Source organism: Staurois parvus, unplaced genomic scaffold, assembly GCF_062004578.1.
Source record: "Staurois parvus isolate SC_StPar_1 unplaced genomic scaffold, SC_StPar_1.0 ptg000068l, whole genome shotgun sequence".
In the NCBI taxonomy this organism is placed as follows: Eukaryota; Metazoa; Chordata; class Amphibia; order Anura; family Ranidae; genus Staurois; species Staurois parvus.
In genome coordinates, this window is record NW_028317864.1 from 7087113 (window position 1) to 7106885 (window position 19773).

The following is a 19773-nucleotide window of genomic DNA, read 5'->3' on the forward strand; positions in this document are numbered from 1 at the left end:
GTGCGTTCTACTGGATACATTGGGAGAGAACCTGGAGCACTCAGAATCTGGTGCAGCCGTGCATAGTAACCAATCAGCTTCCAGGTTTTATTGTGTAAGCTTGAGGAAGCTGATGTTACAAGCTGGTTACTATGCACAGCTGCACCAGTTTTAGTAAATCTCCCTCCATTGTGAGTATTTTTACAGTCTTATCACTCAATAAATCTAGTGCTACTACACCATTGGAGGCTTTATGTGCATCTCTTGCTGGGCTGTTATCTGCGGAGCTGGAGAGGGAGATACTAATGAGTCCCCAGTGGAGATGCTTCATGGTTACCTAGGATTGATGATCTATTGTCCAAGGTTCACGCAGCTTTAAGTTGTGACAGACTACCTATAACTTGGGGTCTTTTATTTCAGTAAGAGACTGTGTGTGCTAAGGACAATTAATTTGTTTACATGGACACTAGTTGTTACTGTTTAGTTTGGTTTGCATTTTATATTACTTTGTTGAAGTTCTAGAAGGCAGGGTCCTATTTTTTCAGCTCTGCTGAGAAAAGTCTGTTTTCTGCCAGTATTCTTTTCTTCCTTGGTAACTTCAATCAAGATTCCTTGTTAAACCACTGTTTGAGCTGGTCTCTATATAGCAGCTATCTGAAACAACATTTACTCTTTACTAGTTTTGGAAGCCGTACACAGGCCCTGCTATTGGAAGGCCAGCCTGGAATGTGACCTCGAACACTGAGCTCTGCATTGTGGCACTTTCCTGACCTGAATTGACTGTATTAGCTGTGATGTACTTTTCAGTTCTAGACCGAGGCCTAGCTCCAGGTGTGACCCTGTCTCTGAAGAGTTTATTTGTGAGTAAGACCATCTGGGCTAAAACACGGGGAACTACCTCAACGTTTACACTACTGAGCACCTTGTACATTTCCCGCCACCACTGGTTTTAGATCAATAGGGATTAAGGTGCTGACTTCATCCTCTAAAATTAGCTGAGCACTCACTCCGTGCTCTCTTTTCTGCCATTCAACCTAGAGGAAGCTCCATCCTGCTGCTGCATGTGAAACACCACATGGATCTCCAGTTTGATTCTACTGCCCACCTAAAAAGACCCAGTGGTGCCTGGTTGCCTAAAACGCTCTTTGGAACCAGCTGCCCAGATTTGTGAGTGAGTACTTGAGGTCTTGGCTCACATTGGGCCTAGTTGCATTATTGCTGCAAGGAAGCAATATGTCTGTTAAAACAGAGAGGAGAGTCCCACGCAGCTCACACTCCCCTAGTAGTTCAGGGAACCTGAGACCCCTTTCATTTTAGGGTCATCATCATGGGAGTCTTCCTCAGCTCTGCTGGGTGTGGCCATGGCCTCCCTCTGATCAACAGGGACCTCTATGTCCATTTGAGACTTTTTGGACTGATGTGCTCAGTAATTGGGCTCCACGCCTGCAGAGGCTCTGTTTCAAGTGCATGTCATGCAATGACATACCTGTATAGCACAATCCAGAGACAGCTTAACTCTCCAATAAGACACCCAAATCGAATCTAATACGGTTTTACTTTTCAGAGTATAGTACTTTGAGAACTAGCATCAAACAGTAGGACACCACCACTCGCTTTTCTTTTTTTTTTTTTTTTAAGGGCTTACACTCCAGGCACTTATCTGTCTTCTACAAACCGTTGGCTCACCAACTCTGTTCACATAGCTAGCAGCCCCTTGCTGCTGCCTCTCACCTAGGTGGAGCCCAGAACTATGGTCAGGTCACTACTAATAGCCCAGCACGCTCCTGACCAATTAGTGTGCTGGTGGTTCTGAAAACCTGCACACAGGATTTGAGATTTCATCCCTCCCAGATCACTTTGGTAAAGTCCGTTTTGGGACCTGGAGCCTGGAGATTTCAAACACTGAGGAAACTGAACTGAGTTTCCTCTCCATAACACAATCTCCCTGGAGCCCTTCAACCTGTCTGGATGAGAATCCTGGGTCATAATCTCCTTTTAGACCCTAGCAGGGCAACACTCTGTACAAAGGATGTTGTTCCAGTCTGTTAAAGTGTAAAAAAGAAAAATTATCTTCCAGCTTATGATCACTTAAGACTAAGTGAAGGAACATAGAATAAGAAGAAGGTAGAATATGTGCTTCCTAGCACATAACAAGCGGGGAGAACAGGGTGAAATACCAATCAACATAAAAAGTTGCTGTAGCTTTGAACAGCTTTGTCACCATAGATGAGAACACGTAACGTTAATGCAATACAAAGCAGTAGCAGATAATAATTGATGGAACACAACAGACTCCTTTCCCTGCCAAATCTGTAACTGACCCTCCATAGGTCTTAGGCCAGGACTTTGATCCCTGTAGCAATCACAGATTTAGAATCCTAGCAAGCTATCTCTAAAGAGACTGTTTTGAGGCACCACAGTCACCTGTCATCACTTCAGATTTACAAGACCTTATTCTTCCACTGTGTTCTGCTCTGCATTTGTAGGATCAGCCTGCTATTTTGAGCTTTGAGTTTTTAGTGTTTCTACAGCTGCAAAGACCATTCCACTGCACTCCCTATTTAATACATCTCTCTATACCAAATGGAAATACTTTGAAGGGTTCTGGGCCCAAATGAAAGTGTGTCCTTTCTCCTTTAGGAGGGAATTTGTAAACCAGTGGTCTTTTTCCACTGTGAGTACACTAGTGACCCACCCTAAAAAGGAATATCACTAGACTAGTTGAGGGTTCCACTGACAGGCAGCTAGAGTCCCTCTTTAAATCCCAGTTGGTGGTTGGTATTGGCAGTAATTTTAATTTGTCAGATTGTCAGAATTGTTAGCTTCCCTCAAAAGTGATCCCTGCACTGCTTTGGTAGGTCCCTGTTTTATCAAGTAGATGGCGTCTGGAGTTGTATTTCGGTTGTTATGGTTTGGTACAAACATCTAAACTTGTGTCTCACATGGGTCTGATGTCTGTACAGGCAGAACAATGACTTGGGGTTTTAGCACTTTTTCTTTGCAGCACCAGGGTACTCAGTTCCCAACCAGGACACTACCTGCTTGGTGTTTGCAAGTCCTCCCTGTGCTTGCATGGGTTTCCCTTGGATACGCAGGTTTCTTCCTCCCACACTCCAAAGGCTTACTGGTAGGTTAATTGGCCCGTCTAAACAAGCCCTAGTATGTGTATGCATGCATGTGAGGTAGGGACCTTTGATTGTAAGCTCCATGAGGGCAGGGACTGATGTAAACGTACAATATATAGCGCTATGTAAATAAATGTAATACATAAATAATATATATGTGCAGAGCACTCTGGCTGTGCGGATGGAAGACTAATGCTGAATCCAAGGAGTATTTGACTCACTTAACCTTCGAGAGACATTGTCTGTTAAGCCTTGACGCCATAATTAGCAGGGCTATGGGTGTACAAAGTGGCTGCATGGAGGGGTAGGAGGAGTCTCACCCCTCTCCTTCATCAGTCTCAGCTGTAGACACTCGCAGGTCTTCAGAGCCTGACTCCTGCTCAGCCCGTAGGGCTCAGAGCCAAAGGTCAGCTAACCCATCTGAAAAGCCTTCTGCATGAAGGTGCACCATCACCCCCTGTGGGAGGCGGATTGTGTATCCAGGGCCATGGGTAGCTTGCCGGTGTCGCAGTCATGGGTCAGGCTCAGAGACCAATAGCTATTACAGTAGAGAAGCTCCCATTGACCAGCAGGCAGGTCACCCTGGCTGATGATGTGGGCTAACCCAAGGCGCAGGGATCTAAGTACTAACCGGACTTTACCAGAGCTCCTGATGATGGAGATGGGTTTTAGTGTGTGCTAGTGCCAGGTCGTGGCCCTCAGGATTGCCCCACCAGGAGGTGAGCAAGCTAGAGTCCCGTAGCAAAATGTAGCAGGTAGGGATCAAGCAGAAGCATAATCAGTAAACAAGCCTGAAGATTGGGATCAAGCAAAAGCATAGTCGAGGAACAAGCCAAAGGTCAGTAACAAGTGGTATTGAAAATACAGATGGCAGCAGAAGTGAAAGGAGCAAGATATTGGCAAGAGAAGAACACAGTAATCTGGCAAACAGGAAGTGCAGAGACATGGTTTAAATCAGGAAGTTCATGGGAGGTGCGAAGAAACAAGATAGAAGACAAGATTGTCCAAGGGATTAGACAGGGAGCTGTACAGCATCTCAGCTGGCACAGTGAGAAGAGCTACAACCAGACACTGTAGAGGTCACGGGTTCAGATTTCAACCCTGACAGCTGGCCTTACAGTGTAGGGGATCCCTCCTTTTAACCCACCGATTAACGCCTTGTCCCTGGCATCTTCTTTAGTTGCTCTGCACTGTCTCTCAGCTAGTGCAACCTATCCTTATTCCTTCAGTTCCCCACTTCCTGGGACTATTTGCTCCTGTCCAAATGCATCTTTTTGTTTTGGAGTTGTAACCTATCTGGACATTCCCTCGCTACCTCAGAAGGATCCTCTGTCCTTGGATTCTGTTTCAAGGCTACCCCTCAACATCCCTGCTTTGAAGAGGGACTTCCTGACTGGGTCCAGCTCTGGCTGTCCCTTACCTAAACAAGGACCTGGCTGCTGAGCATCATTTTGAAGGCACCAGCTACATCTGAGAGCATTGGGCCTTATATTCATCCTAGTACCTTTTCCCAATGTTGCATGATCAGATGATCTCCACTGAAAAGAGTCAACTTTTTGGGCACTTGCACTCTAGCACAATTTTGACACCTAACATCTGCAAGCGTTGGACCATATGACCCTGTAGGTATTGTGACGATCGCGCGTCAGACCCCCGACCTTCTCACCAAACTCGTGACCGAAGGACTAGCCAATCTGAAACTGTGATGTCACGTGCGTAACAATGCCACGCCCAGCTGCACCCTGCACAACAATTTTCCAGCTAATGGTCCACAAATCGATGTACCGGCAGCCTGAATGCGATTGTTACTGGGTCAGGTTAATTAAGCAATTAACCCTTCACACTGCCACCACCTCCTTTTTTGTACAGAGAAAGAGGAAACTCAGCAATATCAGCAATAACACTATGATGGTTGAGATAATTGTCTGTATAGCACTGTCACCGCAGGCAGATTATACAGAGGGTTAAACAAACACAGTAGCGCTCTTTTAGAGGCAGGAATTCTTAAGTTTCAATAAGGAGCTTTAGAAACAGTTCAAACACTTTCAGAAAGAAAGATGTATTACTAAAAGGTTGCAATAAAAATATTTACAGAAAAAAGATGTAACCAATATATACATAAATATACAGAGAACAAACAGCAAAGAGATAACAGAGAAAAGTTAGAGGGTTAAAGTACTTGCCAAAATCCTGGGTTAAGCGGATCAAGTTTCAGAGCAAAAGGGCACAGTCTCCCAAGGTGGTTCTGATGTTAAAAGGGAGAATTCTTCAACTTAACTTCTCTTAGGCCTGACAGCCCATTTTGTTGTCCCCCAGCAGGGGATGTCTCTGAAGCCAAGGACCAATGCCTCATTTAGGGAGGGATTGTCTGGGCGGAGACTCAAACTAGAACCAAAATCTCTCTTAACTCATATCTTTTCCTAGGCACAAGTACCATTCCACCCGTGGGTAGATTAGTATGCAGACGCATCTGAGGAACGGTTACATATGAAATACACATTTGAAGGGTTCAAGAGATGTAATTTTCTGCTTTCCTAGGTATTCCAGTCAGGGAGTGTGACCTATCAAACTATTTGTCTAATCGTGGGCCATCTGAAGATAGGCCTGGTTTTTATGTACAGTCAGGTCCATAAATATTGGGACATCGACACAATTCTAACATTTTTGGCTCTATACACCACCACAATGGATTTGAAATGAAACGAACAAGATGTGCTTTAACTGCAGACTGTCAGCTTTAATTTGAGGGTATTTACATCCAAATCAGGTGAACGGTGTAGGAATTACAACAGTTTGCATATGTGCCTCCCACTTGTTAAGGGACCAAAAGTAATGGGACAGAATAATAATCATAAATCAAACTTTCACTTTTTAATACTTGGTTGCAAATCCTTTCAGCTTTCACGATCAGCGACATATGCATTCAGGGACATGTTTGCAGAATGCACCATTCCAGAGTTCCAGGCATATGTCCCCAAACACATATGGCCTTAAATGCATGTGCCACTCGATACAGCATCAAACCATGTAAGGCTGGCATGTATTATAACCTGTCATAGATCTTGACAGACTGCTGGCAGTGGAGCTGGACACTACCTGTGCCTCCCAAAAAATTGTACACCCAAAAACGCAGATATTTGAAGCACATGGGCTACAGTTGTGACCAAAATTATTCAACCCCCACTGAAATTGAGTGTTTTGGCCAGTTTGACATTGCTTTTGATCATTCAGTCATCTTGCTTACATTTACATTAAAGAGGCACTTGTAGGTCAGACAAATATAACATAACAGTTATAATGAAATAACCACAAATGTCTTTTCTGTGCTCACAGCATTATCAGTTTTATTCAACCCCCAAGTGACATTCAATCTTAGTACTTAGTACAGCATCCTTTTACAGTTATAACAGCTTTTAAACGTGAAGCATAGCTTGACACAAGTGTCTTGCAGCGATCTACGGGTATCTTCGCCCATTCTTCATGGGCAAAGGCCTCCAGTTCAGTCACATTCTTAGGCTTGCGCACTGCAACTGCTTTCTTTAAGTCCCACCAGAGGTTCTCAATCGGATTTAAGTCTGGTGACTGCGATGGCCACTCCAAAATGTTCCAGCCTTTCCTCTGCAACCATGCTCTAGTGGACTTGGAGGTATGCTTGGGATCATTGTCCTGTTGAAAGGTCCAACGTCTCCCAAGCCTCAGGTGTGTGACGGACTGCATCACGTTTCCATCCAATATCTCCTGGTACTGAAGAGAATTCATGGTACCTTGCACACGCTGAAGCTTCCCTGTACCTGCAGAAGCAAAACAGCCCCAAAGCATGATTGACCCTCCACCATGCTTCACAGTAGGCAAGGTGTTCTTTTCATCATAGGCCTTGTTCTTCCTCCTCCAAACATAGCGTTGATCCATGGGCCCAAACAGTTCTAATTTTGTTTCATCAGTCCACAGAACACTATCCCACAACTTTTGTGGTTTGTCCACATGGCTTTTGGCATACTGCAGTCGACTCTTCTTATTCTTTGGAGACAGCAAGGGGGTACGCCTGGGAGTTCTGGCACGGAGGCCTTCATTACGCAGTGTGCGTCTTATTGTCTGGGCTGAAACTTCTGTACCCACATCTGACAAATCTTTTCTCAGTTCCTCAGCAGTCACACGGGGACTTCTCTCCACTCTACGCTTCAGGTAGCGCACAGCAGTCGAAGTCAGCATCTTCTTTCTGCCACGACCAGGTAGCGTTTCAACAGTGCCCTTTGCCTTGAATTTGCGAATGATGCTTCCTAAGGTGTCTCTTGGTATGTTTAACATCTTTGCAATCTTCTTATAGCCATTGCCCTTCCTGTGAAGAGAAATCACCTCTTCTCTTGTCTTCCTGGACCATTCTCTTGCCTTCACCATGTTTGTAACCACACCAGTAAATGTCTAGAAGGAGCTGAGTATCACAGTCATTTTAAAGCTGCCTAATTGGTGCTTATTATGCTTGATTGCTGCTCGGTGACATCCACAGGTGTTTTCAATACCTGATGGAAAGCACCTGTATGAACCTCTGTTCTTCAGAGTGGTAGTCTTTAAGGGGTTGAATAATTGTGGCAATGAAGAAACCACATAAGAACCATTTACTACTGTATTACATAAACAATTGATGTCATTTTAGTTGCATTTGGGTAGTTACAACGTCCTTGTAGGATTTGATTCTGAATACAATTCCAAATGTACACTATAGTCCCTAAACCCCTTTACAGCATTGGGGGTTGAATAATTTTGGTCACAACTGTAAACACCCAGTGTGCATGTAGCCTAAGCTTGGTAAGTTTATTGTGCCCAGAGTTGGGCTTTAACACTGGTTTGTATGGAGGAATAAAAGCATAGTAGTACAGTGCATAGCAAAAATACTGAATATTTAAGTACCAATAAATATGAAATAATAGGCATAAACTACACTGCTTAAGGGGATAATAAAAAGGCAGGATTTTTTTTAGTTTAAAAATAATAAACATGTCATACTTACCTGCTCTATGCAGTGGTTTTGTACAGAGCAGCCCCAATCCTCCTCCTCCTCTTGGGTCCCCTGCCGACGCTCCAGGCCCCTCCCTCCTGCCTAGTGCCTCCATGGCATGCAGCTTGCTATGGGGGTAACTGAGCATGCTCGCTCCATTGCCCTGCTCTGTGTATCCATGCACACACAGAGCGTGGCTTGGCCCCATTCCTTCTCCCTCCTCACTGGCTGTGATTGACAGTAGCTGGAGCCAATGGCTGCTGCTGCTTTCTTAGCCAATGAGAGACCTGGGAGAGCCAAGGCTCTCGTGCATATCACTGGATCGAGAGGGGGGCTCAGGTAAGTTTTGGGAGTGCCTGCTCCACAGATAAGGTTTTTTACCTTCATGCATAGAGCCTTTACAACCGCTTTAACAAAGTGCAGTTAAAAATTCAAACACTGCATTCCATCCTGATCTCATAGGAAAACCAACCTCCCTTGTGTGCTAGCAGCTAGCCCAAAGGCCTATAATATACACAGGTAAACACGAGGGTGGTTTTATTGGATTTATTACAGTAGCCCTTAAGTGATATTGCTGAAGGAATAAGTACAATGAAAATGTAGCTGGATACAAAGTCACGATACCCGAGTATCACCCATTCAGATCTATATGATGAATATATCTATCACAGTTTATAAAATTGACATGAAAATCCGAGGAGGCAATGGTAGTATTAACTAAATCTGAGTATTAGTTTGTATATTTTTCATTGTATTGTCTAGTTACTATATCACAAACACAGTAACAAAGGTCCAGATGTACATATTCTCAGTGATTGTGGATGTAGACATCTTTGCGGCTAAAGTGCGAACTTTCTCTGCGAGAATAAATAGCGGTTGTGTGAGGTGTTGTACTTTGGAAAAGGCAGGCAGAAAGGATTCTATGTTAGTGTTTTCTGAGCCCCGCTAAAGCAGCACGAAGACATCGTTTATCTCCCCTCTGCTTTTCTACTGAAGCACAATCCAGCCAGGGATTCAGCTCTGCATCATGAAAATGCCGTTACTGTGGTAGCCTAGAGTTGCCTAGCAACCACAATGGAAACAGGGGATGCAGGAAGAACGAGGTGAAGGACGATGCTGGGTAGTTCTCATTCCTCTGCTCGCTTTACTTATCCTGCGTTTGCTCAGCGTAAGCAAATACATCGCTAAATGTAGCATGCAGGTGCCTGAAATAAAGTACACCGACCTTCTTCTGTTCCAGCTCAACCCTATGTGCGGTATATTATGTGCTATAAAACTCCGTGCAAATGATATATCAATCACTTTAGGAAATGATACATTCTTTGGTCCATATCAAAACAAAACAGTTTAGGTTTAAATCAAGGATGATGGCGGGGAGGACTGGGTTGTGGGACCTCCACAAATATAGGCTGGGCTGGTGGCCCTGAGTGAAGAAACTCCTCCACTGAGACCTCAGGTCAGAGCGGACCAGCAGTCATTGACAGTTGATGGGTGATCTATAGTGACCTGCTTTCTGTTTAGACCCGAGATCGCAGCACCTGGCAGAGAGAAGCCTTCCAGCATCAACTTACTTTGTCGCGCTAACATTTTGTAAACAAATGCAGAGAGCTGCAAATAAAGCTAATGGAGGAACAATGCAAAACTGAGAAAAGCATTGTGCTAATTTGTTTAAGGGCCAGTTCACACCACAGAAATGCAGTCCAGATGTGTTCCCGATGTTTCTGCATGCTTGTTTTTTTATGCATTTTTGCTGCATTCTGGTGCATTTATTTTCAATTCGTTTTTTCCCTCTTTTTTTTTTGACTCCCGGTTTGTTTGTGGGTTTTTTTTTCTTGTAATGTGTTTTTAAAGTGTTTAGATGCATTCCACTGCATTTTTTATGCATTTTGCCATGTTCCAGTTCAGTGCAATAAAAATGCACCGTGTTCAACTTTTTTTGTACAATAGAATTGACTTCACTGGTGTGAACTAGGCCATTGGACCCATATAATATACTTTCCATGTGTTTTTGATGTAGAAAAAAAATGCACTGGACTGCATCTGGTGTATACCGGCCCTATAGGAGAATTACTTGTGACAATGACATGGTATTTATTTACTATTATATTTAGAGTAATTTTTTTCAGCCATTAAACAGCATCCTCATTGTATAGTGCATTATTGTATTGTACTCTCTTAGCTTGCAGGAAACCTTCCCTACCATGAAAGAGCAAGTCGTCCAATGATGGTAATCTACTGACCAGCACTGTAGTCTTCCAGCTCTGGAATCCTTTACCCATAACAAACTTTTGCAAAGAACATACATTCCACATTATTAAGTATGCCACCAAAATTAGTGTGTGCTGCAAACTGCCTCCAGCATTGTACCTGTTTTTTTGCCGGAGGCTGTCATTTTCTTGAAGCCCACAACCCCTGAGCAGCAGTAAATCTTTAGGCTGTCAGGAGATCAGACTCTAGTCGCTCTAATTAATAAATAGAGAGCAATTGAGCATGTGCAGAACAGGGTGAGAGTGTATTGCTGGATTTTAAACATTATAGGCACTTATTTTTTTAATGTTTTACATAGCTAAGCCTGTAAAAGGGCCAACATAATTCAGCAAAACTTCATTTTCTGACTAAAGCTCCACTTCCCAGCAAGAAGGCTGAGGTTGTGTGAAACCTGTATGTTCTGTCTGTGTTTTTAAGGCTTTCCTCTATGTGCTTTGGTTTCCTCCCACAATCCAAAATACATATTTTAACACACGCACATACAATAACAAACGTTTATGAGGTGTTATACAGGATTTATATAGTGCCAACAGTTTGCTCAGCGCTTTACAATATAAAGGGAGACAATACAGGCCAGAGTACTTGGTGTCATTCTGGACTCCAACCTATCCTTCCAGCCCCAAGTCCAATCTTTAACAAACTCGTGCAGACTCCACCTCCGCAACATGGCCCAAATCCACACGTTCCTAACTCCAGAAACCACTAAACAGCTCATCCACTCCCTCATCATATCACGACTCGACTACTGCAACTCCCTCCTCACTGGCCTGCCTCGCCGCTGGCTATCCCCGCTTCAGTCGATCCTGAATACGGCTGCCAGACTCATTCACCTTTCCAACCGCTCCGTTTCCGCCACCCCCCTCTGCCAATCCCTCCACTGGCTTCTGATTGCGCAATGGATCAAATTCAAAATCCTAACACTGACGTACAAAGCCGTCCACCATACTGCCCCGAACTACATCACCGACCTAATATCCAAGTACCGCCCAACACGCACACTCCGCTCCTCACAAGACCTCCTTCTCTCTAGTTCCCTGGTCTCCTCCTCCCATGCCTGCCTCCAGGATTTCTCCAGGGTGTCACCCATCCTCTGGAACTCCCTGCCGCAACCCATCAGACTATCACCTACTCACCTCTCCTTTAGGTGCACCCTGAAAACCCATCTCTTCAGGGAAGCCTACCCCACCCCCTGCTAACTTGCCGACCTCCTCCACTCTTCCTACCACTCCATCCCCCACAGCTATCTCCTCCTGTGCCACCATCCCCTCCCTCCTAGATTGTAAGCTCGAAAGAGCAGGGCCCTCAATTCCCTCATGTTTTGCATTGTATTGGTATTGTTCTGTCACATGTTCTGTCCCCCTTTGTAATGTACAGCGCTGAGCGAACTATTGGCGCTTTATAAATACTGTATAATAATAATAAAAATAATAATAATCAGCGGCCTGCAGATCGACAGAAGGTTTCCAACATTCCTGTTCAGCAGAAGTTGATCTAACAATTGACTGCTGTGGAACAGGGACTCCCACATACAGACTGAAATTCGACCAGTCCCTGCTGAACCAGCCTAATTTCATTCCATCTATGGCCAGCGTAAATCTCTAGGTTTACTTTTCACCATAAACAAAACACCTTTGCTGTGCAGATTTGTTTGCTTGCTTTGAAAATGTATACCCAAAGCATTTAAAATGTCTTCATGACAAAACTACCTCCAGTTGGTATAGTAACCACATGAAAAGGACTAGCTGGTGGTATGGTCACTTCTTTTTAAGCTGAAAAAGCGGTCTGCAGCTGAGGCCTGCCCTTACCAGCAGTTTGATCCTTTGTGGAACAAACCAATCTGGAATGCTGCAGGGACTTTATCTTAAGGTACAGCAATGGGTTCTCAGAAGAGAAGGTATTTACATCTCATCATTTCCACCACCGATCAAATAACGAAGGCATTTGTTCCCCTTTTCAGGACAGTGTGTGTGGGGCCAGGGAAATGATTACTTTGTCTCCTAGTGGCCAAATGTACATCCACAACTGCTAGTTTGTGGCTCAGATGTAGTCTACTATGATAATAAAACCATTTTTCCCCAAGTTCATACATACAGCTCTTTGGTAATCATCAGGTATGGAACACATTTCTCCAGGGAGCCCAGGTTTTTCCAGTAATGGCTAACTAGTATTCTTATAATGATCTTTGGACTAAAGATGTGCATGATGGAAAATATGTTTTGTTTTGGATTTGTTCATTACATTAATAATTTTTTTTCGTCATATTCGTTAGAATGATATGTTATGTTATGTAAGAATGATTTGTTTTCGGAAATCATTTTGTATATTCGTTATTTTCAAATCAATTTGAGGTTTGGAAGATGGCTATGTTCATTCTATTTAATTCTATTCTATTTTATTCTGTTCCATTCCTTTATTTTTTATTATATTTTATTCAATTCTATTCTTTTTTATTCTACTATTTTATATTCTATAAAGCAGCCTAAGTAGGAATCATCATCTTATTTCACTTTTATACCTTACTGTATTGATGACAATATGGTTCCATTTCAAATTTGAATTAATTTTCAAATATGGATGATTTGTTTAGTTGGAATTTATTTTGGATTAGTTGAAATTTGTTACTATTGTGATTCCGAAATTCAGATACATCTGAATCTCTGAATAACAAAAATTTTGTTATGGCTAGTCTACTTTGGACAAAGTGTAAGTGCATGTAATTATATTTATGCGTACCTCTGTGCTCCCAATCTGCAGATATCAGGCCAGGTTGGTCTCTGTACATTTCTGGCCACCCCAGGGTGCCGCTGCCCAGTCTTTCCTGTGGTCAGGGAACCCTTCATAGATTTGTGTAAGCTGATCAGCTAGTATTCAGAAAGTGTAGACAGGCGTACAGTAGTGGGAAGTGTTCCAAGACATCCAATGTACAGCTCTGTGTCTGCTGATCACAGACGTTGGTGTAAAAAGCATCACACTAACCTGGGCCTCATTGACAGAGCCATAAAGTTCTCTTTTCAATCGACATATTGGTAAGTTTATGCTTGTACCAAAAAATAAGCATAATAAAGCAATAAAGTTTGTATTTCCATTCTTTTCCTAATAAGTCCTTCCCCTTCAAGAAATTCTGACTTTTAGTTTGCTTTATTTAGAAGTGTGTTCTGGGTCAGGAGTTTCAGCGCTGCCAGAAAAACTTATAAACCTCTGGGATAAAGGGTTTGACTTTGAATGCTCGGTGAACCAAGACAAACTGCTGTGCTGGACATTGCAATTAATTACCTCCGGAGACTTTTTTCTAAATAGAGGCCTAGTTAAAAGACACCATGTAATGAGTTTGTCAATACTCTTTCATTCCATGTATCAAATTCATTACCCAAGATTGTTGTCAGTAGTGAGAATGCTGGTAGTGCGGACTCTATACATTGTTCACTAAGAATTCATGATTAGATATAAAGGAAAAACTCCAAAATGCAAAATGTTATCCAAAATGGTCACATAGTTATATAATAATTGTTTTTATATAGTGCAGTCACATTTCATAGCACATGTATGGAAATTAATGTTATCTTCAGAAAAAGTTTGAAAAAGCGGAAACGCTCATTTTTGCTTACTGCACTGTTTAGGCAAAGTTTCCTTGAAAAAAAGATCTACGTATTTTTCCTCTTTGTTTAAGGCTTCTTGCACAGTGATGTGTGACAGTTTGACCAAAAGATCCTGAGTACAATGTTCTGTAAAGACCTTGTAACATTTTCTATTTTTATTTATACTCATCGCTGTATTACATACTTGTTCCATAGACAATGCATTTGTGTTCAGGTCAGTAAAAAACATGGCACTTTTTAGTCCTGTGTGCAAAAAGCCCACAAGCTTTTTTTTAAATAGGGTAGTATATTTAAGGTTGAGAACAATGTTCTTCGTATTTGTGTTTTTTACTTACTTTGAGCTACAATAGTGGATAGTGGTGTTACCCTTAGGGCAAAGGTGTGTGGCTTTAAGGAAGAAGGACAGGGCCTGATTTTGTGTCAGACTGTCTATATCAGAAGACAGGGCAGGGCTTATGTGGAGCTAGCCATATTGGAAGATCTGGTAGGGTCTATGTCAGTGTAACCATATAGAAGACAGAGTGCGGTCTGCATCAGGCTGGTCATATAGGAAAACAGAGCTGGATTGTGTGTCACAATGGCCATATAAGAAGACAGTGGAGGGGCCTGTGTCACTCTGGCCATATAGAATGACAGAGGTGGGGTCTGGGTAAGGCTAGGCATATTGGAAGACAGGAAAGGGGGGTTATGCCAGTCTAGCTGTATAGGAACACAGGGTGGAGTCTGTGTCAGGCTTGCTTGGCCATATAGGAGGACAGAGCTGGATTCTGTGTCAGGCTGGCCTTACAGGAAGACAGAAGTAAGTGTTTGTGTGAGGCTGACCATATAGGAAAACAAGAGGGAGGTCTGTGCCATATACAGTCAGGTCCATAAATATTGGGACATTGACACAATTCAAACATATTTGGCTCTATACACCACCACAATGGATTTGAAATGAAACGAACAAGATGTGCTTTAACTGCAGACTGTCAGCTTTAATTTGAGGGTATTTACATCCAAATCAGGTGACCAGTGTAGGAATTACAACAGTTTGCATATGTGCCTCCCACTTGTTAGGGACCAAAAGTAATGGGACAATTGGCTTCTCAGCTGTTCCATGGCCAGGTGTGTGTTATTCCCTCATTATCCCAATTACAATGAGCAGATAAAAGGTCCAGAGTTCATTTCAAGTGTGCTATTTGCATTTGGAATCTGTTGCTGTCAACTCTCAAGATGAGATCCAAAGAGCTGTCACTATCAGTGAAGCAAGCCATCATTAGGCTGAAAAAACAAACCCATCAGAGAGATAGCAAAAACATTAGGCGTGGCCAAAACAACTGTTTGGAACATTCTTAAAAAGAAGGAACGTACCGATGAGCTCAGCAACACCAAAAGACCAGGAAGACCACGGAAAACAACTGTGGTGGATGACCAAAGAATTCTTTCCCTGGTGAAGAAAACACCCTTCACAACAGTTGGCCAGATCAAGAACACTCTCCAGGAGGTAGGTGTATGTGTGTCAAAGTCAACAATCAAGAGAAGACTTCACCAGAGTGAATACAGAGGGTTCACCACAAGAAAAAAGCCTTCACAGTTCTGGAACAACATCCTATGGACAGATGAGACCAAGATCAGCTTGTACCAGAGTGATGGGAAGAGAAGAGTATGGAGAAGGAAAGGAACTGGTCACGATCCTAAGCATACCACCTCATCAGTGAAGCATGGTGGTGGTAGTGTCATGGCGTGGGCATGTATGGCTGCCAATGGAACTGGTTCTCTTGTATTTATTGATGATGTGACTGCTGACAAAAGCAGCAGGATGAATTCTGAAGTGTTTCGGGCAATATTATCTGCTCATATTCAGCCAAATGCTTCAGAACTCATTGGACGCCGCTTCACAGTGCAGATGGACAATGACCCAAAGCATACTGCAAAAGCAACCAAAGAGTTTTTTAAGAGAAAGAAGTGGAATGTTATGCAATGGCCAAGTCAATCACCTGACCTGAATCCGATTGAGCATGCATTTCACTTGCTGAAGACAAAACTGAAGGGAAAATGCCCCAAGAACAAGCAGGAACTGAAGACAGTTGCAGTAGAGGCCTGGCAGAGCATCACCAGGGATGAAACCCAGCGTCTGGTGATGTCTATGCGTTCCAGACTTCAGGCTGTAATTGACTGCAAAGGATTTGCAACCAAGTATTAAAAAGTGAAAGTTTGATTTATGATTATTATTCTGTCCCATTACTTTTGGTACCTTAACAAGTGGGAGGCACATATGCAAACTGTGGTAATTCCTACACCGTTCACCTGATTTGGATGTAAATACCCTCAAATTAAAGCTGACAGTCTGCAGTTAAAGCACATCATGTTCGTTTCATTTCAAATCCATTGTGGTGGTGTATAGAGCCAAAAATTTTAGAATTGTGTCGATGTCCCAATATTTATGGACCTGACTGTAGGTTAATGTTCTCTTCAAGTCAGCCTGATGCAGACTCCACTCATGTACATTGGTCACTGATTATGTTAGTTGTTGTAGCTTTCAAAATATAGTAATCGCAGAAGCCTGATAATGGCAGGGCAGCTAGAAGACTATGTTCTTCTATACAAAAGCTAATCTACACAACACTTCGTTTTTGCAGAAAAGTTACATAGTACGGTTAAAAAGGACACAGGTCTATCTGGTTCAACCAACCAATAGAAAAAAAACAAACAAATAGAAAACCTCTATATACACAATCCTAAACCCACAGTTGATCTAGAGGAAGCACCCTTCCCCCCAACCCCCCAATAAAGCATGATCTAGTTTGCTTTAGTGGGGAAAATAAAATTCCTTCCTGATCCCCCAGGAGGCAAATCAGGAGTTCCCTGGATCAACTATCCCTGGTTTTATTACCCAGTTATATTTTGCTCATTTAGGATTGCATCTAGCTCTTTTTTAAAGCAATCTAATGAGCTGGCCAGAACTACCGTAGTTCTTGAGGGAGTCTATTCCACATTCACAGCTTTTCTGTGAAGAAGCCTTTCCATATGTGGAGGTTAAAGGAGGAGTATAAACAAAGCTTGTTTGGCTGCTGTACTTCTCCTGTGGATCACAGGAGTGTAGTTCACTCTGCACTCCTGTGAACTGCTGTCAAATGACATCACAGAGCCTGTTCAGACTGGGGAAAGACCACGGCCATATGGTTGGGATCTACCCAGGGGCTTGGACTGGCGAGCTGCTGAGAGCCTGAGCCTGCCACTCCCACCCCCTCCACTGGAGCGCTGGGGGGAGGGAGGGCAAAGTAGAGAGCAATAACTGATCGTCACAGCTGAAAAAGGGTGCTCACCTCCAGTGTTCCCTTTATTTGACTTAACTGCTTGCTCACCGCCCTATAGTAGAAGTACTGCTACTAGGGTGGGAGAGCTACATAAAATACACACACACACACACCCTTTGGGTAGGGGGCACGCACGCCGCCATTGGCGGCTACAGATGTCAGTCCCCGGGTCCTAGCTGGAGATTCCCCGCTGGCACCAGGCGATCGCAGAGTAAAACTAATAGGGGAGAGACCTGTGTGTAAACAACACAGGTCTTTTTCTTGCCAGCAAGCACATGCTCCTGTGTATTTCTCTGCATAGCTTGTTTCCTTAGTAAAACACACACAGCATAATATGTAAAACAGCACACAGTTAACCCTTTGATCGCCACATATGTTAACCCCTTCCTGCCCAGTATCATTAGTACAGTGTCAGTGCTTATTAGCACTCATCATTGTATTAGTGTCATTTGGATGTCAGTGGCAGTTAGTCAGTTCCCCCCAGTGTCAGAATGCCCGCCACAGTCCCACTATAAGTTGCTGATCGCTGCCATTACTAGAAAAAAAAAAATAAATTCCAGTATATATACCGCCATTTGTAGATGCTATAACTTTCACATAAACCAAATAATTTACATGTATTGGGATTTTTTTTAGCAAAGACATGTAGCAGAAAGAATACATTTTGGCCTAAATTTATGAAGAAATTAGATTTTTTACATTTTTTTTACTGGATGTTTTATAGCAAAAAGTAAAAAAGGAAAAAAAAAATTTTGGTATTTTTTTGTTTATAGTGCAAAGAAAGAAAGCTCTATTTGTGGGGAAAAAAATGGCGAATTTCATTTGTGTAGAGGATTGCATGACCGCGTAGTTGTCAGTTAAAGTAATGCAGCGCAGTATCGCAAAAAATGTCCTGGTCAGGAAGGGGAGTAAATCCTCTGGGGGTTAATCCCACCTGCGCATTTAGCCTAATCTGTCCTTCAAACTTGATGCAATCTTTTTCCAAATCCCTACCACATTCAGTGTCTTACAGTCTGTCTAAAAATTGTTCTCCCCATGCCTACAATGGCCAGATTCAAGACACTTTTTTATGCTAGTTTACTGATTCAGGCCCATTATGGTCTCCATAGGGTGATGGTTCTCCACCCCTTGGCAGCTGTCCACTGCCAGGTCACAGCCTCCCTTCTGCTGGGCCACAGAGACAGCTGTAGTGCCCCCTCCCTGTTGCCAGCAGGCATCGTGTGCTTGAACACTGAATATGTACTAATAGCAGGTCTGAAGTAAGTGGGATTGGGGGAGTAGAATATCTGCTGGCATTCAGCCTCCACTGTGCCCCCTATCCTCACACAATTGCTCCTAAACCTTGAGGTAGCCACCAACCCTGTATAATGACGCCAACCACCATGAGTGTCCCACAGCACCATCCAGCACTGGCAAAGACTCCCAAGCCCTGTCCACAGACCCTGTCCCCCACAATTGCCCCAAGACCTATCCGGAAACCTCATCCTCCACAGGGTCACTGACATCTGCTGCAGAGTCTCCTAACCCCCTCCAATACCCCAACAGTGACACCCAGTCTTTTCAGAGCCTCTTGCACACTTCAAAGGCCCCTGTATTCTTCCTCCCACTGACACCAACATCAGAACAATGATTTTGGATTGTTTACCCTGAAATTGGTAGAGGAACATGCTTCCTGACACTCATCGGAACTGAAGAAGAGATGTGACTAACTACTACTAACCTGTCTATGACTGTGTTTGTGTCCTGTCATATGGTGGCCAAGTATTGCGTGCATCAGTGTTTTGCTGGCTCAGTGCATATGTATCCCCACACAGTGTTCTTGGGGAGATATCATCCTGTCTTCTGGAGAGTTAGTCAGCCTGAACTAATCTTAGAAATTAACATAACCTGTCCTTAGCATTGGTTTATTAAAAGGAATAATAGTTTTTAAAATGTTGTTTAGATATAGTGGGTATAGGAAAGAATTACCCCTCTTTAAAATAATCACATGTTGTTGCTGTGCAGCCTGAAATGAAGACAGACACAGTTTTGGTGTTATCCAGCTGTATTTACTCAGTGCAACTTACAACATCCAAGTGACCGATATGTCAGAAAAAAAAAATCAAAAACAGAATCACTGAGCTGGAAAATGGATCAAAAAAAGGACCCCTTTGTGTCAGTATTTTATTTGACTACCTTTTTGTTTTTTTTAATTCTAGACTTTAGTCTTTTGGGATATGTCTCTACTAACATTGCACATCTAGACTTTACAGGTTCAGTTAAATTTGATGTTGACCATTTGTGGGTTGCAGTCTTCAAGTCATTCCACAGATTTTTAACCACTTGCCTACCGGGCACTTATACCCCTTTCCTGCCCAGGCCAATTTTCAGTTTACAGCGCTGTCGCACTTTGAATGACAAATTGTGCGGTCATGCAACACTGTACCCATATGAAATTTTTATCATTTTTTTGAGACAGAGCTTTCTTTTGGTGGTATTTAATCACCTCCGGGTTTTTTATTTTTTTGCTAAAC

At 43.0% G+C, this 19773-nt stretch overlaps 1 protein-coding gene across 1 annotated transcript in view; it reads left to right on the forward strand.

The window, feature by feature from the left end:
* The window catches only part of LOC149469521 (uncharacterized), a 113370-nt gene that overhangs the window by 35209 nt on the left and 58388 nt on the right, over positions 1-19773 (forward strand). The gene's annotated exons all lie outside the window — the stretch shown is intronic.